The sequence below is a fragment of the Nycticebus coucang genome, chromosome 3, assembly GCF_027406575.1.
Source record: "Nycticebus coucang isolate mNycCou1 chromosome 3, mNycCou1.pri, whole genome shotgun sequence".
In the NCBI taxonomy this organism is placed as follows: domain Eukaryota; kingdom Metazoa; phylum Chordata; class Mammalia; order Primates; family Lorisidae; genus Nycticebus; species Nycticebus coucang.
In genome coordinates, this window is record NC_069782.1 from 27,088,537 (window position 1) to 27,106,113 (window position 17,577).

The 17,577-nt window shown below is 41.1% G+C and overlaps 1 protein-coding gene across 1 annotated transcript in view; it reads left to right on the forward strand.

The window, feature by feature from the left end:
- Positions 1–10,054: 10,054 nt before the first annotated feature.
- TMCC3 (transmembrane and coiled-coil domain family 3) overlaps positions 10,055–17,577 on the forward strand; it is a 233,763-nt gene continuing 226,240 nt past the window's right edge. The window contains exon 1 of the mRNA XM_053585389.1: positions 10,055–10,118. The gene's annotated coding sequence lies outside the window, so the exon portion shown is untranslated. The remainder of the gene's footprint in view (positions 10,119–17,577) is intronic.

A 17,577-nucleotide genomic window follows, 5' to 3' on the forward strand; every position in this document is an offset into this window, starting at 1 on the left:
ACTCGCATGCTCTGGGGACCTTTGGAAAGTTATTTCACTTCTCTGGACCCCTGTGGGACTTCTCCTCTCTCAAGGTCTTAGACTTTGTAGTGGATGAAGCAGAACAGAGGCAGCATTCAAGGACAGACCCAGAGTGACAGGACCGTTATTATCCACTCAATTTCAGCGGCACTTTCAGTGCCCTAATAAACATTTTCGGCAAGGAAGTAGTTTTTCCTCCCCATTTTGCTAAGTCAAGAGCTAGATGGTGCCAGGAGAAACCTCCAGAGGCCACGAGGTTCTCAGATGCTGACTTAGAGCAGCCCTCACGTAAATCCCATGACATATTTCCCTGGAATGTTTTGAGGTCATGGGGCTTCTGCATCTGACAAGCAAATGTGGGCTGATGGGCGTGTGTGCCTCCCTGGTGCAGGCCCCAGCTCCCTGCCTCCCTGCCGTGTGTGTTCCTGGATGTGCTGGAGGAGTGGGGTTCCTTTTGACGTGTGCCGCTCTGCCTGTCCTGACATCTGGTGTTGTACTGCCTGGTGCCACATGTGTCTTTCCAGGGTCTGTCCCCTCATCCCCAACCAACAAAAGGAGAAGGAGAACCAGAAGAGCTTGTCTTACAGAATAGAGCATCCACCCCGAGCAGTTCCCCTTCCCTTTTCACACAGACTTTAAAAATAACAGCAAGAGGTTTTTGAACTTGGCTGGGTTTCACTTGTCACCTGGGAAGCAGCAGCTCTGTGCGACTCTGTGCTGCAGGCCTGGTGGTTGTGTCACAGTGCTGGCTCCTGGGGCAGATGGCTCTGTTTCTCTACAGTTACTTCCCTGTTTTCCGGGCATCTCTGAGGAGATGCTGACATTCTCTTCTTTGTGCAGCTGTCCCAGAAAGAAACAACAGAAATATACCTATTTAAATTTTTTTTCTATTATTGATTTGGAAAATATCTTGCTTTAGCCAGGGGATAGTGCAGCTTTGGTTCTGTCCACTGAAGTGATCTGGGGACCTTGTTTCGAAGTGTAAGTACCTGAGATAATGAATGATGGTTTTATTTTTTTTTTATTTTTTATTTTTTGTAGAGACAGAGTCTCACTTTATGACCCTCGGTAGAGTGCTGTGGCCTCACACAGCTCACAGCAACCTCCAACGCCTGGGCGCAAGCGATTCTCCTGCCTCAGCCTCCCGAGTACCTGGGACTACAGGCGCCCGCCACAACGCCCGGCTATTTTTTGGTTGCAGTTTGGGCGGGGCTGGGTTTGAACCCGCCACCCTCGGTATATGGGGATGGCGCCCCACCGACTGAGCCACAGGCGCCGCCCTGAATGATGGTTTTTAAGAGAACTTGAGTACATCCGGGCAGTGAATTAAATTGAATATATTAATAGCAATAATGAAACACTAAGTGTACATTGAGAATATTCACATATCAGTCAAAGTCTCCTTAGGGAACTCAGGTCATAGCGAAGGCGATGATGTGTTGGTAACAAATGCTGGTGTTGTTATTTATCGTATGCTAGATAGTATGTTAGTTTAAACAATTCCAGGGTGTTTATTAATTCTATTTTATAGGAACAAGAAACAGGCTTCGTTTAAGTTACGTGCTCAGGGTCAGCTAGAAAGCAGGAGAGCTGGGTTTTAGACACAGATCAACGCCACAATCCTCACCTTTGACCTCTAAGCACACTGCCTCCAAAATCATAAGAAAATAGCCTTGAATTTTGAGATACCTGAAGAAATTTTGTTAAATAAAAGGCTCCCTTGCGTTTCTATCTTTGAACTGCATATGGTTTATATGATGAATGTGACCGAAAGATCTGACCTCTGAACCAGGCCCACTATTTCATATGTTTTAAGGTTATCCCTTTTTAAGAACTTTATTGAGGTATAATTTACACATAAAATAGAACTTTATTGAGGTATACACAAATAAAGGTGTTATTTATTGAGGTGTTAACAGTGGCTGAATACTTTCTGGACAGCCCTTGTATAGTCTTTTCTGTCTGCCTTTTTTTCCCACTTAGCGTAATTTTTTAAAATATTTGTCACTGTTACAATGTACATTGGTAATTCCTTTTTTTTGTTGAATGGTGTTTTACTATGTGGCTAGATCACATTTTGTTCATTCATCCATCTGTTGATGGTCATTTGAGTTGTTTCTGCTTTTGTGGCTGTTTTGAATAATGATCCTACCATCATGTGCAAGTTTTTGTGTGGACATCTTTTCATTTCTCTTAGGTAGACATGTGGAATTTTTGAAATTGCTGGAAAGCATTGTACAGGTTTATTTACCCTTTCAAGAAGCTGTTACATTGTTTCTGTAGTGACTATACCATGTTATCTTCCAACCAGTAACTCCACATCCCAACCCACCCTTGATAATGTCTGTGTTTTTGATTGTAGCCTTTGTAGTGGATGGGTAGTGCTGATTCCATTGTGCTTTAATTCGCATTTCCCTAATGACTGATGATGTTAAGCATCTTTTCCTGTGCTCATTAGCTATTTGTATATATTTTTTGGTGAAATAGCCATTCAATTTTTGGCCTATTTTTCAATTGAGTTGTCTTATTATTGAGCTGTATGAATTCTTTATATATTCTGGATACAATTTTCTCATCAGATATGATTGATAAATATTTTTTCCCATCTGTATGTCTTATTTTTTCATTTTCTTTCTTTCTTTTTTTTTTTTTTTTTTTTGCAGTTTTTGGCCAGGGCTGGGTTTGAACCCGCCACCTCCAGCATATGGGGCCGGCACCTTACCCCTTTGAGCCATAGGCACCACCCTTTTCATTTTCTTAATGTTGACTTTTGATGAACAAAGGTTTTAGTTTTGATGAGGTTCGGTTTATCAATTTTTTTTTGGGACAGAGTCTTATTTTGTTGCCCTGGGTAGAGTGCCGCAGCATCACAGCTCACAGCAACCTCAAACTCTTGGGCTCTAGCAATTATCTGTTTTTGTTTTTGTTTTTGTTTTTTGAGAGACTTTCATTATGTCACCTTCAATGGCATCACAGCTCACAGCAACCTCAAACTCTTGGGCTTAAATGATTCTCTTGCCTCCCAAGTAGCTGGGACTACAGGCTCCTACCACAACACCTGGCTATTTTTTGGTTATAGTTGTCATTGTTGTTTACCAGGCCCAGGCTAGGTTTGAACCTGCCAGCTTTGGTGTATGTGGCTGACGCCTACTCACTGAACTATAGGCGCCAAGCCATCCGTTTTTTCTCTTATAGATTATGCTTGGGCCTTGCCTTTTAGTACCCAAATATTCCTGTCTCTTTGGTTTATTTTTAGTTTAGGTGTCCCAATTTTTATTCTCACTTTCTTCCTGAGTCCTGTGTTTATTTCTGTTTGAGGGCAAAAGGCAAAGCCCAGCCTCTCTTACTAATTTTCTATGGCAGGCATTTTGCTGAAATTGTGTGTTCAAGGCCTCTGGTAACTGTTCGGGTCTTTGCTAACTTTTACCAAATCTTGAAAAGGAAGATGAAATTAGACCTACCTCAGCAATTTGCAATGGAAATGTTTTCTTTTTTTAAAAAGTTAATTGAGGCTGGTGTGGTGGCTCACACTTGTAATCCTAGCACTCTGGGAGGCCAAAGTGGGTGAATTGCCTGAGCTCATGAGTTCAAGACCAGCCTGAGCCAGAGTAAGAGCTCATCTCTAAAAATAGCCGGGCATTGTGGCAGGTGCCTGTAGTCCCAGCTATTTGGGAGGCTGAGGCACGAGAATTGCTAGAGCCCAAGAGTTTGAGGTTGCTGTAAGCTGTGATATCAAGGCACTCTACCCAGGGCGACAAAATAAGACTCTGTCTCAAAATATAAAAAGTCAAGCGCTTATCTATTTATCAATAATAATGAATATTCCTTACATTGCCTTGAAGGTTTTCCCATTTTATTTATTTTGCTGATCTCATGCAAGTCCTTTTGCAGATAAGAAATAGAAGGATAGGGTGGTGCCTGTAGCTCAGTCGGCAGGGCACCAGCCACATACACCGAGAGTGGCGGGTTCAAACCTGGCCCCAGCCAGCTAAAAGCAACAATGCAACGGCAACAAAAAAAATAGGCACCAGGACAGACGCCTGTAGTCCCAGCTACTTGGGAGGCTGAGGCAAGAGAATCGCTTAAGTCCAAGAGTTTGAGGTTGCTGTGAGCTGTGATGCTACAGCACTCTACCCAGGGCGACAGCTTGAGACTCTGTCTCAAAAAAAAAAAAAAAAAAAAGAAAAGAAAAAAGAAATAGAAGGATATAAGTAGAGTAGAAGTTAAAATAAATAATTACAAAATAAGTAGTTCATACTGGGGTACAGTATTATTTAATCATTTTTCCCAGTGTCTACTAAGAATATTTTAAAGTGCTTACCGGTCGTCAGCAAAGATAGGTTGGAGGAGAGGTTAGTACCCTGTTTCCCTGAAAATAAGACAGTGTCTTATTTTAAGGTGTGCTCCCAAACATGCGCTAGGTCTTATTTTCAGGGGGGACGTCTTATCTTCCTGTAAGTAGGTCTTATTTTCGGAGGATGTCTTATTTTCGGGAAAACGAGGTATCATAGGGCTCCATCCACTACTATCGTGAACCTCAGTCACACAGTGACAGAACAACAGATTCCTGAAGTCGGAAGGCACCTGAAAACCTCACTGTGCATCCTTTCACCCACCAGGGGCATCCTTGGATTGCTTTTGGGCATAAAACACCCTGTTTGACTCCTGGCCCCTCTAGCAAAAGAGAGCTTATAGCTTCTCAAGCCCATGGGATCCATTCTTGGTTAATTTTAAGTATTAGAAAATGATTTCATATGTGGCACCTGACTTAGCTACCCTTCTAATTTTCACCCTTTGGCAACACAGACTAGCTAATACCATTCCTTACTGGCGGTTCTTCAGCTATGTCAGAGAACCTTAAACCTGCGCAGCTGTAAACACCTGTTCTGTCAACTGGTTTGTACGTAATTTGGATTCCAGACCATTCTACTCACTTCTTGCTAGATATTCTTGAGATCATCTGTATCTTTTGTGTTCATATCAGCCCTGCACATGCGATATGGCTCTGCCGGTAGAGTTTGGTGAGCCCATCAGTTGCTTTGACGTGGATGAGGACTGCCTAGTGTTGGTATTTAACAGCTACATCGCACTGTGGTATTTGTTGAGCTTTTGGCCAACCAAACCCCCACTTTTAATTTCCTGCAGTAGATTTTGACAGAGCCAGTTCTCCATTATCTTTTCTTATATAACTAGTTTTAAACATAAATTCAGGAATTTATAGTTACTAAGATTATTTAATATTAATGTTAACACCAGTAGCTAGCATCTTTTGAGAACTCACTGTGTTTAACTTGGGTTTCCCCAGCATTTGCCTAAAAAGATCATTTTGAATCTGGTTTCTTCCCTTTTCTTGGTCTTTCTCTCTTTTGAGAAAAATCTTTGCATATTTCGTTCCTACCCATCTGGGTGTCCTCCCTACCCAAGATCTGTTTTGATTTTGGCTGGTTTGTGATGATAGGTGTGTCGGTGGCAGATCTAATGGGAAGGATTGCAGCTACCCAGATTTCTGCATGTCTGTCTGTGTGCTGCTTCCTGAACCTCCTGGTGCTGACGTAATGTGGTTTGTTACACATTTCTGCTTGTTTGTGGGACAGGTCAAGTTCTCTAAATTATTGTACCACATAGCTTATACCACAAAGAGTCAATGATGATGAAGTACTTAGATTCATTTAGGAAAACAAGGGACACAGAGAGATTTAAAATAGAGGAAGCAAAAAGATGGACCTTATTTTTCATTTTGAAGTCTGTATTTAACCAACTCAGCCCTGACATTGCTTTCCCAATCTGTTCTGTCCTCCAGTCTGCATGATTACTTTCAAGTCATGATTAGTACCCCTTCCATGCTGTGGACGGAAAGTGTCTCAGCTGTTCCTCATCAGAAAGTGGGATGCTCTTTTTTTACATGTTGAGCTCAGTCGGTACTTTCCTTTTTGATCAGGAAAAGGGTTATTTGCCGGACAACCTGACCTGACTCAGAGAAGAGTAATTTGAAATGGGAGAAATTATTTGCAAATTATGTCTCTGACAAATAATTCATACCCAGATTCTATAAAGAACTATTGCAATAAATGTAGAATGTAAATGTCTCAACATAATAACTCAGAAAATGCCAGGAAGGCTATGTTAACCAGTGTGATGAAAATATGTCAAATGGTAAGTGTATCGTGCCCCATGATTGCATTAATGTGCACAGCTATGATTTAATAATAAATAAATAAAAATACCCCTTGTAAAAATGAGCAAAGGATTTGAATCGGCATCATTCAAAGAAGATAATGTGGATGGCCAATATTAGCACCTGAAAATATGCTGAGCATTACTAGTTACCAGGAAAATGCAAGTTAAAGCAAAATGAGATACCACTCCACACCCATGTGAATGGCTAAAATAAAAAAGACAGGCAATAACAAGTGCCCATCAGGTCCTGGAGAAACTGGAATCCTTATTAGGCTGGTGCAGCCATTTTGGAAAGCAGTTTGGTACTTCCTCAAAATGCTGAACATAGAATTATCATGTGACCCCCATTCTACGGGAGGTGTAGACCCAAGGGATAAGAAAACCTATGTCTACACAAAACACTTTTGTTGTTGAGTTGTAAGAATTTTTAGGAAATGTATACTTTGGGTCAGGCACAGTGGCTCACGCAGTAATCCTAGCACTCTGGGAGGTTGAGGTGGGTAGATTGCCTGAGCTCATGAGTTCGAGACCAGCCTGAGTGAGAGCGAGACCTCCATCTCTAAAACAATAGCCAGGCGTTGTGGTGGGTGCCTGTAGTCCCAGCTACTTGGGAGGCTGAGGCAAGAGGATCACTTGAGCCCAAGAGTTTGAAGTTGGTGTGAGCTCTGACAGCAGAGCACTCTACCCGGGGTGAGAGAGTGAGACTGTTGCAAAAAAGAAAAAATATTCATATATATATAAACGTATACAAATACCTATATCTGTCTATATAAAATATATATATAATATATATAGAGAGAGATACTGGATACAAGCCTCTTGTCAGAACATGATTTGCAAATATTTCCTCTCATTCTGTGGATTGTCTTTTTACTTTGTTGATGATGTTCTTTGATGCCGTAAAGTTTTAAATTTGGTGAAGTCCAGTTTATCTCTTTCTCTTGTCACTTGTGCTTTTGGTTCTGTATATTTTGGAAGTGCTAAAATTCTTAGCTTATTTTTATTCTGGGCCAGTTGGTTGCTATAATATGCTGTGAGTATTTAAATAATCAATATACTTCCGTTGTCGGAGATCAAATAAACCCACGTAACTCTGAGTTTCTGCAGCAATACATCTCCTTGTTCATCTTTATATCTCCACCCTTGCCCTCCTGAGCACTTAGCGTGGTGGTGTTATCAATATAATAGATGCTCAAAAAAGTACTTGTTGACTACATCTAGAAGGGAAAGTTTACTTTTGCTAAAGACTTAAAGTATGGTTTGTTCAGTCTTGAAGATAGATCTAAGTTTAAATCTTAGCTCCTCCTACTTTCTGACCTTTCTTAAGTGAATTAACCTCCTGGAATTCCAGTTTTCACATGTGTAAAAGAGAGATACCAATGTTTATTTTGAAGGATTGTTGTAAACATTGCATTTAAAACCTTTTGCAAAGAGGGACGGAGTGGGGGGGGGTGGGGCCTTGGTGTGTGTCACATTATATGGGGGCAAGACATGATTGCAAGAGGGACTTTACCTAACAATTGCAATCAGTGTAACCTAGCTTATTGTACCCTCAATGAATCCCCAACTATAAAAAATAAATAAATAAATAAATGCAAAATAAATAAATAAATAAATAAAACCCTTTGCACATGTAGCCGTTCCACAATAAACAGTTGCTGTTGGCATCAGTTAACTGATGGATACTCATTCTCAGCCTGGTGAAATGACCGTTCTAGCGGTCTCAGAATGTGTATAAGGACTATCGAGATAATAGTCCTTTTCCCTACTTCCTTTAGTAAGTGAAATTGTCTGTTCTCCAGAGTCTCAGAAAACCTTCCTAGGTCCTTGACCATCTCTGTTTTTGTTCATGTTGAAGCAACTTTGAGTGTATGGGCTAGATGCACTATCCACGTGTGGTTACTGAAATTAAAATCGATTACAATTAAATAAAATGAGAAATCCAGTTCCTCAGTTGTACTACCTTCGGCTAGTGGGTACTAATATTGAGCAGTGCTGACACAGAACATGGTCATCATCGTAGGTGTTGAGACAATTTAGGGTGGCTTTTTTCGACTGTAGAAACATGAGAACTGAGTAGCCCCTTCCCAGCGCCTCACTCTCCCTCCTGGGGGGGGATACTCAGGCCTAAGACACTTTAGTGCTTTAGATTCCTGGGAAATGGAGAGTTGCATAACCCAGGATGGTTTTATTCTTTATTATTGTCGTTTCAGAAATTCAGCTTCCCTCTCTGCTGATGGTAAGTTTGGTCATGAGGGAGGTCAGTAGGGGACTATAGGGGACAGTTATGGTTCAGTAACTATCACAGTGACCTGAGTGGGGAGGCAGAATACTTCCCTGAGTCCCTAATTTTATGATAAGTTTGAGTGCTAAAAGAAAAGAAACTTACCATTACAAACAACAGGTATTGAAGATTCTGGAAAAACTTCTGTGTTATTGAACTATGATAACGTTTCAGGGATTGGAGTCTTTGGAGACCGTTGGTCAAGGACTCCTCCATCCCCAGCATTCCTCTCTGATTGTGATCTCATCAATTTGCCACCAGTGGATTTCTCCCCGTGACTTTGGACGTGTTCTAATTAGATTATAAGAACACTCTCAGATTCTTCTCCTTGACTTAAAAAAGAAAGAAGAAGAATTAAATTTCATTTGTTGACCAGATTGGTCTTGTATCACTGTCTTCTTCCTTTTTATTATCCTCCCAATCTTCTTGTCCACCTTAAAGTATGAGATTCAGAGACCGTGATTAAGTATGGAGTTTATTCAAGTGTAAAGCCTGAGGATGGCCACCTGGGAACACCTGCTGTATCCAAATGAATGGGGTCAGAGTTCCAAAGTGGAGATGGTAAGGTTTCACTTATGTAGCAGAGACAGGGAAGTTCCAGCAGGATCACCTCATTTCCATAGAGACCAGTGCATACACCACAGTGATTTAGGCCAAGGGAGATTACTTGATTACTCTGGGGGGAGAGAAGCTTCTCTCAGGGGGTCTTATCCCTGGCCCTGCTTAGTCTTCCTAATTACTTGCAGAGGGAAAAAAGAGGCAGAATTTGTAGCTGCGTGCTGTGTGACTCATGCTGCATAGCTTCATTCTCCCAAGGGTCTACTTTTGAGTTATTTTAAATTTGAATTATTTAATTTCACATTCTGAAATCCTGCTTCCCATTTCCCATACTTCTATGAATTTATTGGTGTGTTCCTGGGTGTAGGTAGGACACGCTTCCAATGGTTCCTAAAGATAGTTTCTTTTTAACGTAATCCAAGATGTATGTCTTTATGGAAATATGTGTTGAGTCAGGGGACGTGGGTCTAGGTAGGGTTAACATTCATTCCCATCTGCTGTTAGCTAAGTGCTGACTTTGCTGGGCCCGATGAGCTCACTAGAAGTCATTCCTGAGATGGGAAGAAGTGATTAATTTAAACTATTTCAGCATTTCCAAAACTTAGATTCTAGTAGGTGTTCCTTAGAAAAGGGAGCCTGTGGTTAAGTAAATTTTCAAACAATAGGTTAAGTACAAGGAAACAGGTTTCTTTCCTGAAAGGGGCTCAAGGTCTTGAATATGTTAATAGACACTGTGGCTTTCCCAGGAGGAGCAGAGTAGATATTTCCCAAACTTACCTGACCATGACACTCTTGCCCCACCCAGCATCTTGGGCACCAGTGGCCTACAGGAGCCTTGCTTGGGAATTGCTGGATGGAGGACAGGGATCTGGTAAACAGGAAAGCACCCACGGTGGGAGAGGGCGAATGGAGCAACTTTATAAATACTTCTGCTTTTTGTTTCTCAGTTTGTGTTTCTCAGTGATTATTTTTAACTCAAGCAGTAGTCATTTGAAGCTCTCATAAACGTACAAGCTCTTACCAGATAAAAGTGCCCTCAGCCTTGCCGGAGTGAGAACAGCACCTGGGCTGAACGAAGGTAAAAATTGCTCTTTGATTTTTTTCTTTTTTAAAAGGAACCTCTTAGCGAAGCTTCCAATTCAGTTCTTTCTGGCATATATTTAGAGTCTGCTAAATATATATTTTTCACTTCAAGGGGAAATCACATTTAAAAATAAACAATTTATAAGCAATTCTTGTATCTTAAGAATCCATGAATGGCTTTTAGGAGGCATCTGAAGCTCTGGGGGCAAATTTTGTTATCCAAGGGATAGACTATATGTGCATCTTCTATTAATGCTTTTCTGGACAGATTTACCAAATGAACTTCTGTATAACTTGGTCTAATATGGTATTAGCCAGGCCAGTGGCTAGGCTACTCAGCCAGGCTGTTCAAGGCCTTGAGCCCCTTTTTGAGACAAGCTAGGCTAGGCTAAAGATATTTACCATAGAGTTTTTAACTTCTAATTTGGAATTTTTTTTTTGAGACAGGCTAAGCTAGGCTACTCAGCCAGGCTGAGTAATAATACTGGCTAACATTTCCTAGATGGTCATTATGTACCAGGTACTATTCTAAGTATTATACATGTGTTAATTTATTTAATCCTCATACAAATGCAATGAGGTAGCTGCAATTTTTACTCTTACTTTATAAGTAAGAAAATACAGTAGACATTCTATGTCAAGGAAGGCTAGAATCAATTATTGGCTTTGTGTTCAGAAGAATGAATAAGATTTTATAATACATTTGTTTAATTTTGAGATAGTGCCAACTTTAATAAAATCCAAGGTAGTATGTATTACGTACTTGATTTTGCAATTAATTTGTTTTTAAAGATATTTACCATAGAGTTTTTAACTTTAATTTGGAATTTTTTTTTTTGAGACAGAGTCTCACTGTGTCACCGTTGGTAGAGTGCTGTGGCATCACAACTCACAGCAACTTCAAACTCTTGGGCTTAAGCAATTCTCTTGCCTCAGCCTCCCACAATAGCTCCCGCCACAAGGCCCAGCTATTTTTTGTTGCAGTTGCCATTGTTGTCTAGCTGGCCCAGGCTGGGTTCGAACCTGCCAGCTTCCGTGTATGTAGCTGATGCTGTAACCACTGTGCTACGGCCGCCGAGGCCTAATTTGGAATTTTTAGTAATAGATGCTGTAAAGTGGAATTTCCTTACATGTTTATTCAACAACCTTTTCTTGGCCCAGTTTCTGTGTTCAGTGTCAGGGGTATAAAGACAATGGAGCCCATAGTTCCTTTTCTTCACAGAAATGTCACAATGGGGAAGAGGTAGGATTCTGCAGTTATCAGGTCCTAAGGCATGACAGAAAAAGTGGTTTCTTGATCTTATTTTAAAAAGTCAAAGGGAAAATGTCCATGGGTTGCAGTGGGACTAGAAGCCAGGGAGAAGCCACACTGCTCAGGTGACCTTCAGGTGGTTCCCCAGCCCCAGCTTGATGTCACCCAGAGCTCTTGCTGCTGTGGGTCGCAGCATAATGCGAGTTGAGGTGTCCTGTGGTGCTTGCATGCTGGCTTCCTACTGCAGGGTGGGGGTGATCAGGGAATGAGACCAGCAGGAGTGCCACAGGCCCCCTTGACAGAGGCTGAGTACTTCTAAGGCAAACGAAGAGAAGAAAGCTGGGGTCCAGGGAGAGTTCTCTTGTTGAAGAAAAAATGGGAAAGGCTGGCCTGGTGGTATGTTTGGTCAGGAGGTGACTCACTTGACACTGAGGTTTTGGATTATTCTTAGTGTATTGTGAGCTCCTCCTGGGCCAGGAGCTGCTGTACTTACCTGGGTGAATTCCTAGCCACGACGAAGCCTATGCTGCTTTGCTTGAATCGGCTCTAAAGGGAAATAGGGTGAGAGAGGGCAGGAGACAGACTCTCTGGGAAATTCTGTGCAAAGACTCATCTTAAATTGATAAGCAGTGTTCTGAGCTCTCAGAGAATTCAATTATAGCAGCCCACTGAGGCCTTCACTGTGACTTGGAAGAGCTTTACCCCCAAATCCACCTTGCTGCTTGGTGTGCTGTGTAATGATTAATAGATTTCATTTATCTGTTGGGTTGTATGATTTCACAGCTATAATGATACTCTTTTGATAAAATGATTGGCCGAAGGGAACGTTGGGAGGTTTTTGTTTTTGAAAAATGTTTGAGTGCTTCATAGGTACCAGTTGTTATTCTAAGCACTTTTCACGTCCTCAATTCTTACCATCACCCTATGAAGTGTGCACTGCTATCCTCACTTAACAGATAAAGAAACCGGAGTTGTTGGATGATGACGTTTAGAGAGTAGTTGAATGACTTGGCTAAGCCAAGACTCAAATCGGGGAGTCTGGTTTTGGAGTTGTTTGGCATCTGCCTTAGGCAGGAATCTACTTAAATCATCTTGGGAAGATGGAGATTAAAAAGAAAAATCATCTAGGTACACAGCTGGAGTTAAAGAAACAAAATCATCTTTATTCTTTTAGCTATTAAGTGATTACTTGTCTCTGGAGATGATCAAAAGACTTTGAGTCACTTTTGTGTCCTAAGTCTCTGGCCTGGGTGGTGACATGGTGATGGTAGGAAAGAGCCCAGTGACCTAAGGAATTAACTGCCTGGTTCTTACCACTGGGTCAGGAGACTCAAAATGAATAAAATGTGATACAGCAAGTCAGTGCCAAGTCAGAGGGGCCCAGAGTGACTTGTGATGAATCAAGCCTCCGCCCACCACACTCGCCATCTGCGATTACCTAGCGCAGCGTTCTCTTGATTTTCGTCTGTTTTGTATATTCCTATATCCCAAGTCCTTGGCACATAAAAGGTACTCAATATTTGTCGAACAAATGAATACATGAAAGAGTAAATCTCATGTGGTTGAACATTTGGCTTTCTAGGTAGCAACATGGAATTTGTACCTTGTGGCATATCCTGTGTCAACAGCAGTGACAGAAGGACACAGACTTTCCAAATCTGGTGTAGAAGAAAGTTTTCAGAACTAACTGCATTATTACTCTGATGGAGGAATTTTTTTAAAGCACCAAAATATTGGTTAGACATTACACTTATCTTAGATGGACATTGTCTACATCGGATAAGAAAGTGGGTTAATTAGATTGTGACATTGAATAAATGATTTTTAATTTCTTTTATTTCTGTAGCCATAGACCTGGGTAGGACCTCATCTGTGGGTCCCAGAGTAGATGATCACAGTGAAGGCAAACACGTATTAGGCTTTACCTACGTGTAGGGAGCTGTTCTAAATGTTTTGCATGTATTAGCATTTTCTCCTCAGAAGAACTTAATAAAATAGGTCCTATGATTATTTCCATTTTACAAATAAAGTGAGTTATTGAAAGATGGCCCAAAGATACGCAGCTAGTAAGAACACAGAGCCAAATTCAAACCTGGTTAGGGTAGTCCAGAGTCTGTTCCTTAACTATTATACTTCAATGCCTTTGATATCCAGAATAGTCTGAGAAACCTTGTGAAGCAAAGGAGAGCCCGTCTCTTGGAGGGAAAGTAAAGATCTTTCCCGCTACTTTTGTTTTCTCATATTCTTCCCACTGTGCGACATGCTCCCATCTGTTTTTTGGCTCTTTTGGAAAAGATCTAGTCATTTTAAGAAATTTCAGCTCAATCAGGATAAAACTGGTGTGATTGGAGGTCTTTCTACATTTTCGTCTCTATTTTTCTAGGTTTTTTTTGCAATGACACACTATTTCTTGTATAATTTATTTTATAATTAGCATTTCAAATTGGAAATCAGCTTCAGATCAGCTTAGTTTGATTCATACCACCTTAGTTTCCATGGTATACACTCTGCTCCTGTGTATTCCTCTTCCTTTATGATGTCGTTGTCACAGATTAGATCTTTCTATACTTTATGCTCATTAACATAGATTTTTATAATGCATTTTCCTTTTAAATCCTTTTGGGAACAAAAGAGTACTTATGAACCCACAGTACAAGGATACTAGCTTTTCTATTTACCTATGTAGTTAATTTTGCCAATGTTCTTAAATGGTCCTTACGGCTTTGTGTTACTGTCTGCTATTCTTTGCTTTTGCCCCAAAGGACTCCTGGTATCATTTCTTGTAGGGCAGCTCTACTGATAAGGAATTTCTTCAGCTTTTGTTTTTATAGATGTATCTTAAGTTCTCTTTTATTTTTGAAAGATAGTTTTGCCAGGTATAGAATTTTTGATGGGCAGTTTTTTTTCTTTTAGTATATTAAAATGTCTTCCTTTTGTCTTCTGGCCTTTATAGTTTCTTATTAGGAATCAGCTGTAAGTTTTATTGAGGATCCCTTGTACAGGAAGAATCACTTCTTTCTCGCTGCTTTCAGATGGTTCTTGTTTTGAATTTTGACAGTTTAATGTATTTCCATATGGATCTCTTTGAATTTATCTTCCTTGGAGTTCATCGAGCTTTTGGCATGCATCGTCCATCAGATTTGGGACAGTTTTTGGCATTTATTTCTTCAGATACTCTTGTGCCTCTTTCTCTCCCTCTTCTCCTTCTGGATCCCCACAATGCATATGTTGGTCTGTGTGATGAGGTCCCACAGGTCCCTTAAACTCTATTCACTTTTATTCATATTTTTTCTTTTTGCTGTGCAGACTGGATAATTTGAATTGTTCTACCTCTTTGAGTTTGTTTGTCCTGTCTTCTGCAGATCTGCCCTTGAACTCTGATAGTGAATTTTTCATTTTAGTTACTGTACTTTTCAGCTTCAGAATTTCTGTTTGTTTGCCTTTTATAATTTCTGTCTCCTTATTGATATTCTCATTTTGTTCATACATTATTTTCCTGATTTCCTTTAATTCCTAGTCTGTGGTTTCCTTTAGCTCAGTGAGCATATTAACATAGTTGATTTAACATCTTTGACTAGTAATTCCAGAGTCTGGATTTCTTCATTAATAGCTTGTGACAAATTCCTTTTTTTCCTGTAAATGATCACATTTTCCTGTTCCTTTTTATGCTATTTTTTTTTTCATTTAAAATGGGATATTCTGACTATTAAAATGTAATAACTCTAAAAATCTCATTTTTCCTACTTGTCAGGAGTTGCTGACCTCTTAGAGCTGGTGCTGTTAATCTGTGACTTTTCTGAACTATTTTTGCAAATATGTGGTTCTTGTTTTGTGTGGTCATTAAAGTTTCTGTTCTGTTATCTCTGTGGCCAGCCAGTGACCGGAAAAATATTTCCTTAAATGTCTGGCTCCAAAAAGGGGAAAAGAGGGAGTGATTGTTACTTAAAATTTTCCTGTGGACATTGTCTGGGGAAGCTGCTGCTGCCAAGAGGGCCACAAACTAGGCAGGTGTCTGTGTCCATCCCTTAGACACTGCTAAACCAGCCAAAATGCACAACATCAAATTTTGGAGAAGGCCCCCATTGCCTACCCTGTTGCCCACTAGCACTCCAGGAGTATAGTCTGCTATCCCTATGGGGTGGAGGGGCTGCAGAATAGGGGGTACTAGCAGGTTCCCCCATGCTGCTCTCTTAGGAAAGATCAGCGCCTTCTCCCTTCACCCGTGCCCCTAGCCCCTGCCTTTCTCACTGTCTCGTTAGGTTCCAGCATTCCTAAATAGGCAATTCTGATTGTTCCTTCCAGCTCAGGGGTTGCTTCAGTGGAGGCGTGATTCTTGGAGCTTGGAAGCTGACCTTATTTAAGAGTAGTGTCATTAAAGGGCTCTCTAATCTAGATTGACTGGTGTCCTCATAAAAGGAGAAATTTGGACATTGGTAGGACATGGGGGGGAATGCCATGTGGAGATGAAAGCAGGTATCTACAGGCCCTGGGATACCAAAGATGGCCAGCAAGCCACCGAAGCTGGCAGAGAAGCATGGGACAGATTCTGTCTTGCTAACCTTACCAATACCTTGATCTTGAACTTCTGTCCTTAAGAATTGTGCGACAAGATAGTTCTGACCTTTACGCCACGCTGTTGTGTGCTCTGTTAATAGCAGTCCTAGCAAGCTAGTCCACCAGCCTGGGGGTTATAAGCCTGGACTCTGGTGCTGCACTGCCTGCCTGGCTCAGATCCTGCCTCTACCTCTTGCCAGCTGTCAGGCCTTGGACTCACTGCGTTCTGGGCCCCAGTTTCCTCACCTGTAAGGTGAGTACCCACTGGGAGGGTGTTGTGACGATGAAACGGGCCAGTGCACACAGCGCCTTGGACAGTGCCTGACTCTCTTAGCTGTTCTACGCGGTCAGTGTGGGTGCTGTTTATTGTTGTCACTGATACAGGAGAATGCATTGGTGAGCATGCAATCTACAGCTTTCTCCTGATTTACCTGCTGATTCACCCTTTTCCTCCACAGTACCTGTTTCTTATCTCTCCTCTTTCTTTCCTGTTCTTTACCTCATTCTGCATTATTTCAGATATGAACACCTGGTTCATTTACTCATCGGCTAGTTCTTAATCACTCAAGAATTTTGTCTTTAGAACCCACATACACATATCTTATTAGGATATTTGAGGTGGTTTGATTTGTTTATCTTTACAGAAAGTGAGCGCATTTTCACTAGGCATAAACTGAAGAAGGGAATACAGTTGTGCACCACATGACATTTTGGTCAACAAGGAACCACATATAAATGGTGATCCTATAAAATTGTAATGGACCTGAAAAATTTGCCACATAGTGACATTGTAGCTATTGTAATGTTGTGCAATGCATTACTTTTTCTGTGTTTAGATTTTTTTTAATTTTTCTGGCCTCAAGCAATCCTCCCACCTCAGCTTCCAGAGTCACTGGGATTATAGGCCTATGCGACTGTGCCTGGCTATGTTTAGATGTGTTTAGATAACGCAGATACTTAGCACTGAGTTACAGGTGCATGCAGCGTTCAGCACAGTAACGTGCTGCGCAGATTTGTAGCCTGGGAGCAATAGGCTACATTACATGTCCTGGGTGTGTAGTAGGCTACACCACCTTGGTTTGTGTAGGAATACTTCATGATGTTGGCATGCTGTTGGAATAGTTAATGACAAATTTCTCAGAATGCAGCTCCATTTTTTTTTTTTTAATTTTTTTGCAGTTTTTGGCCAGGGCTGGGTTTGAACCCGCCACCTCCAGCATATGGGGCCGGCACCCTACACCTTGAGCCAGAGGCGCCACCCATGTAGCCCCATTGTTAACCAACAAATGATTGTCCTTCACTGCAGCTGACAGGAGTTGCACTTGAGATCTATAAAACCTTTGAATTTAGAGAGCTGAAGCCTTCAGATGAGGTCTGATGATTAATAATAATGATAACAGTAGTTAATGTGTGTTGAATGCTTCCTTTTTGCCCAGCACTGTGCTAAGTGTTGCATATGGATTATCTCATTGATCCTCATAGAAATCTTACTAGGTCGCAACCTGTCCATTTAATAGATGAGTAAATCAAGGATCGGGGAAGTTAAGTAACTTGGCAAGATTCTCGTTGGTGATATGTGGTGGATCTTGGACCAAGGCTCTTTGACACTAATGTCTATGCTTTGACCGCTTACTTGGTGACCATCGTT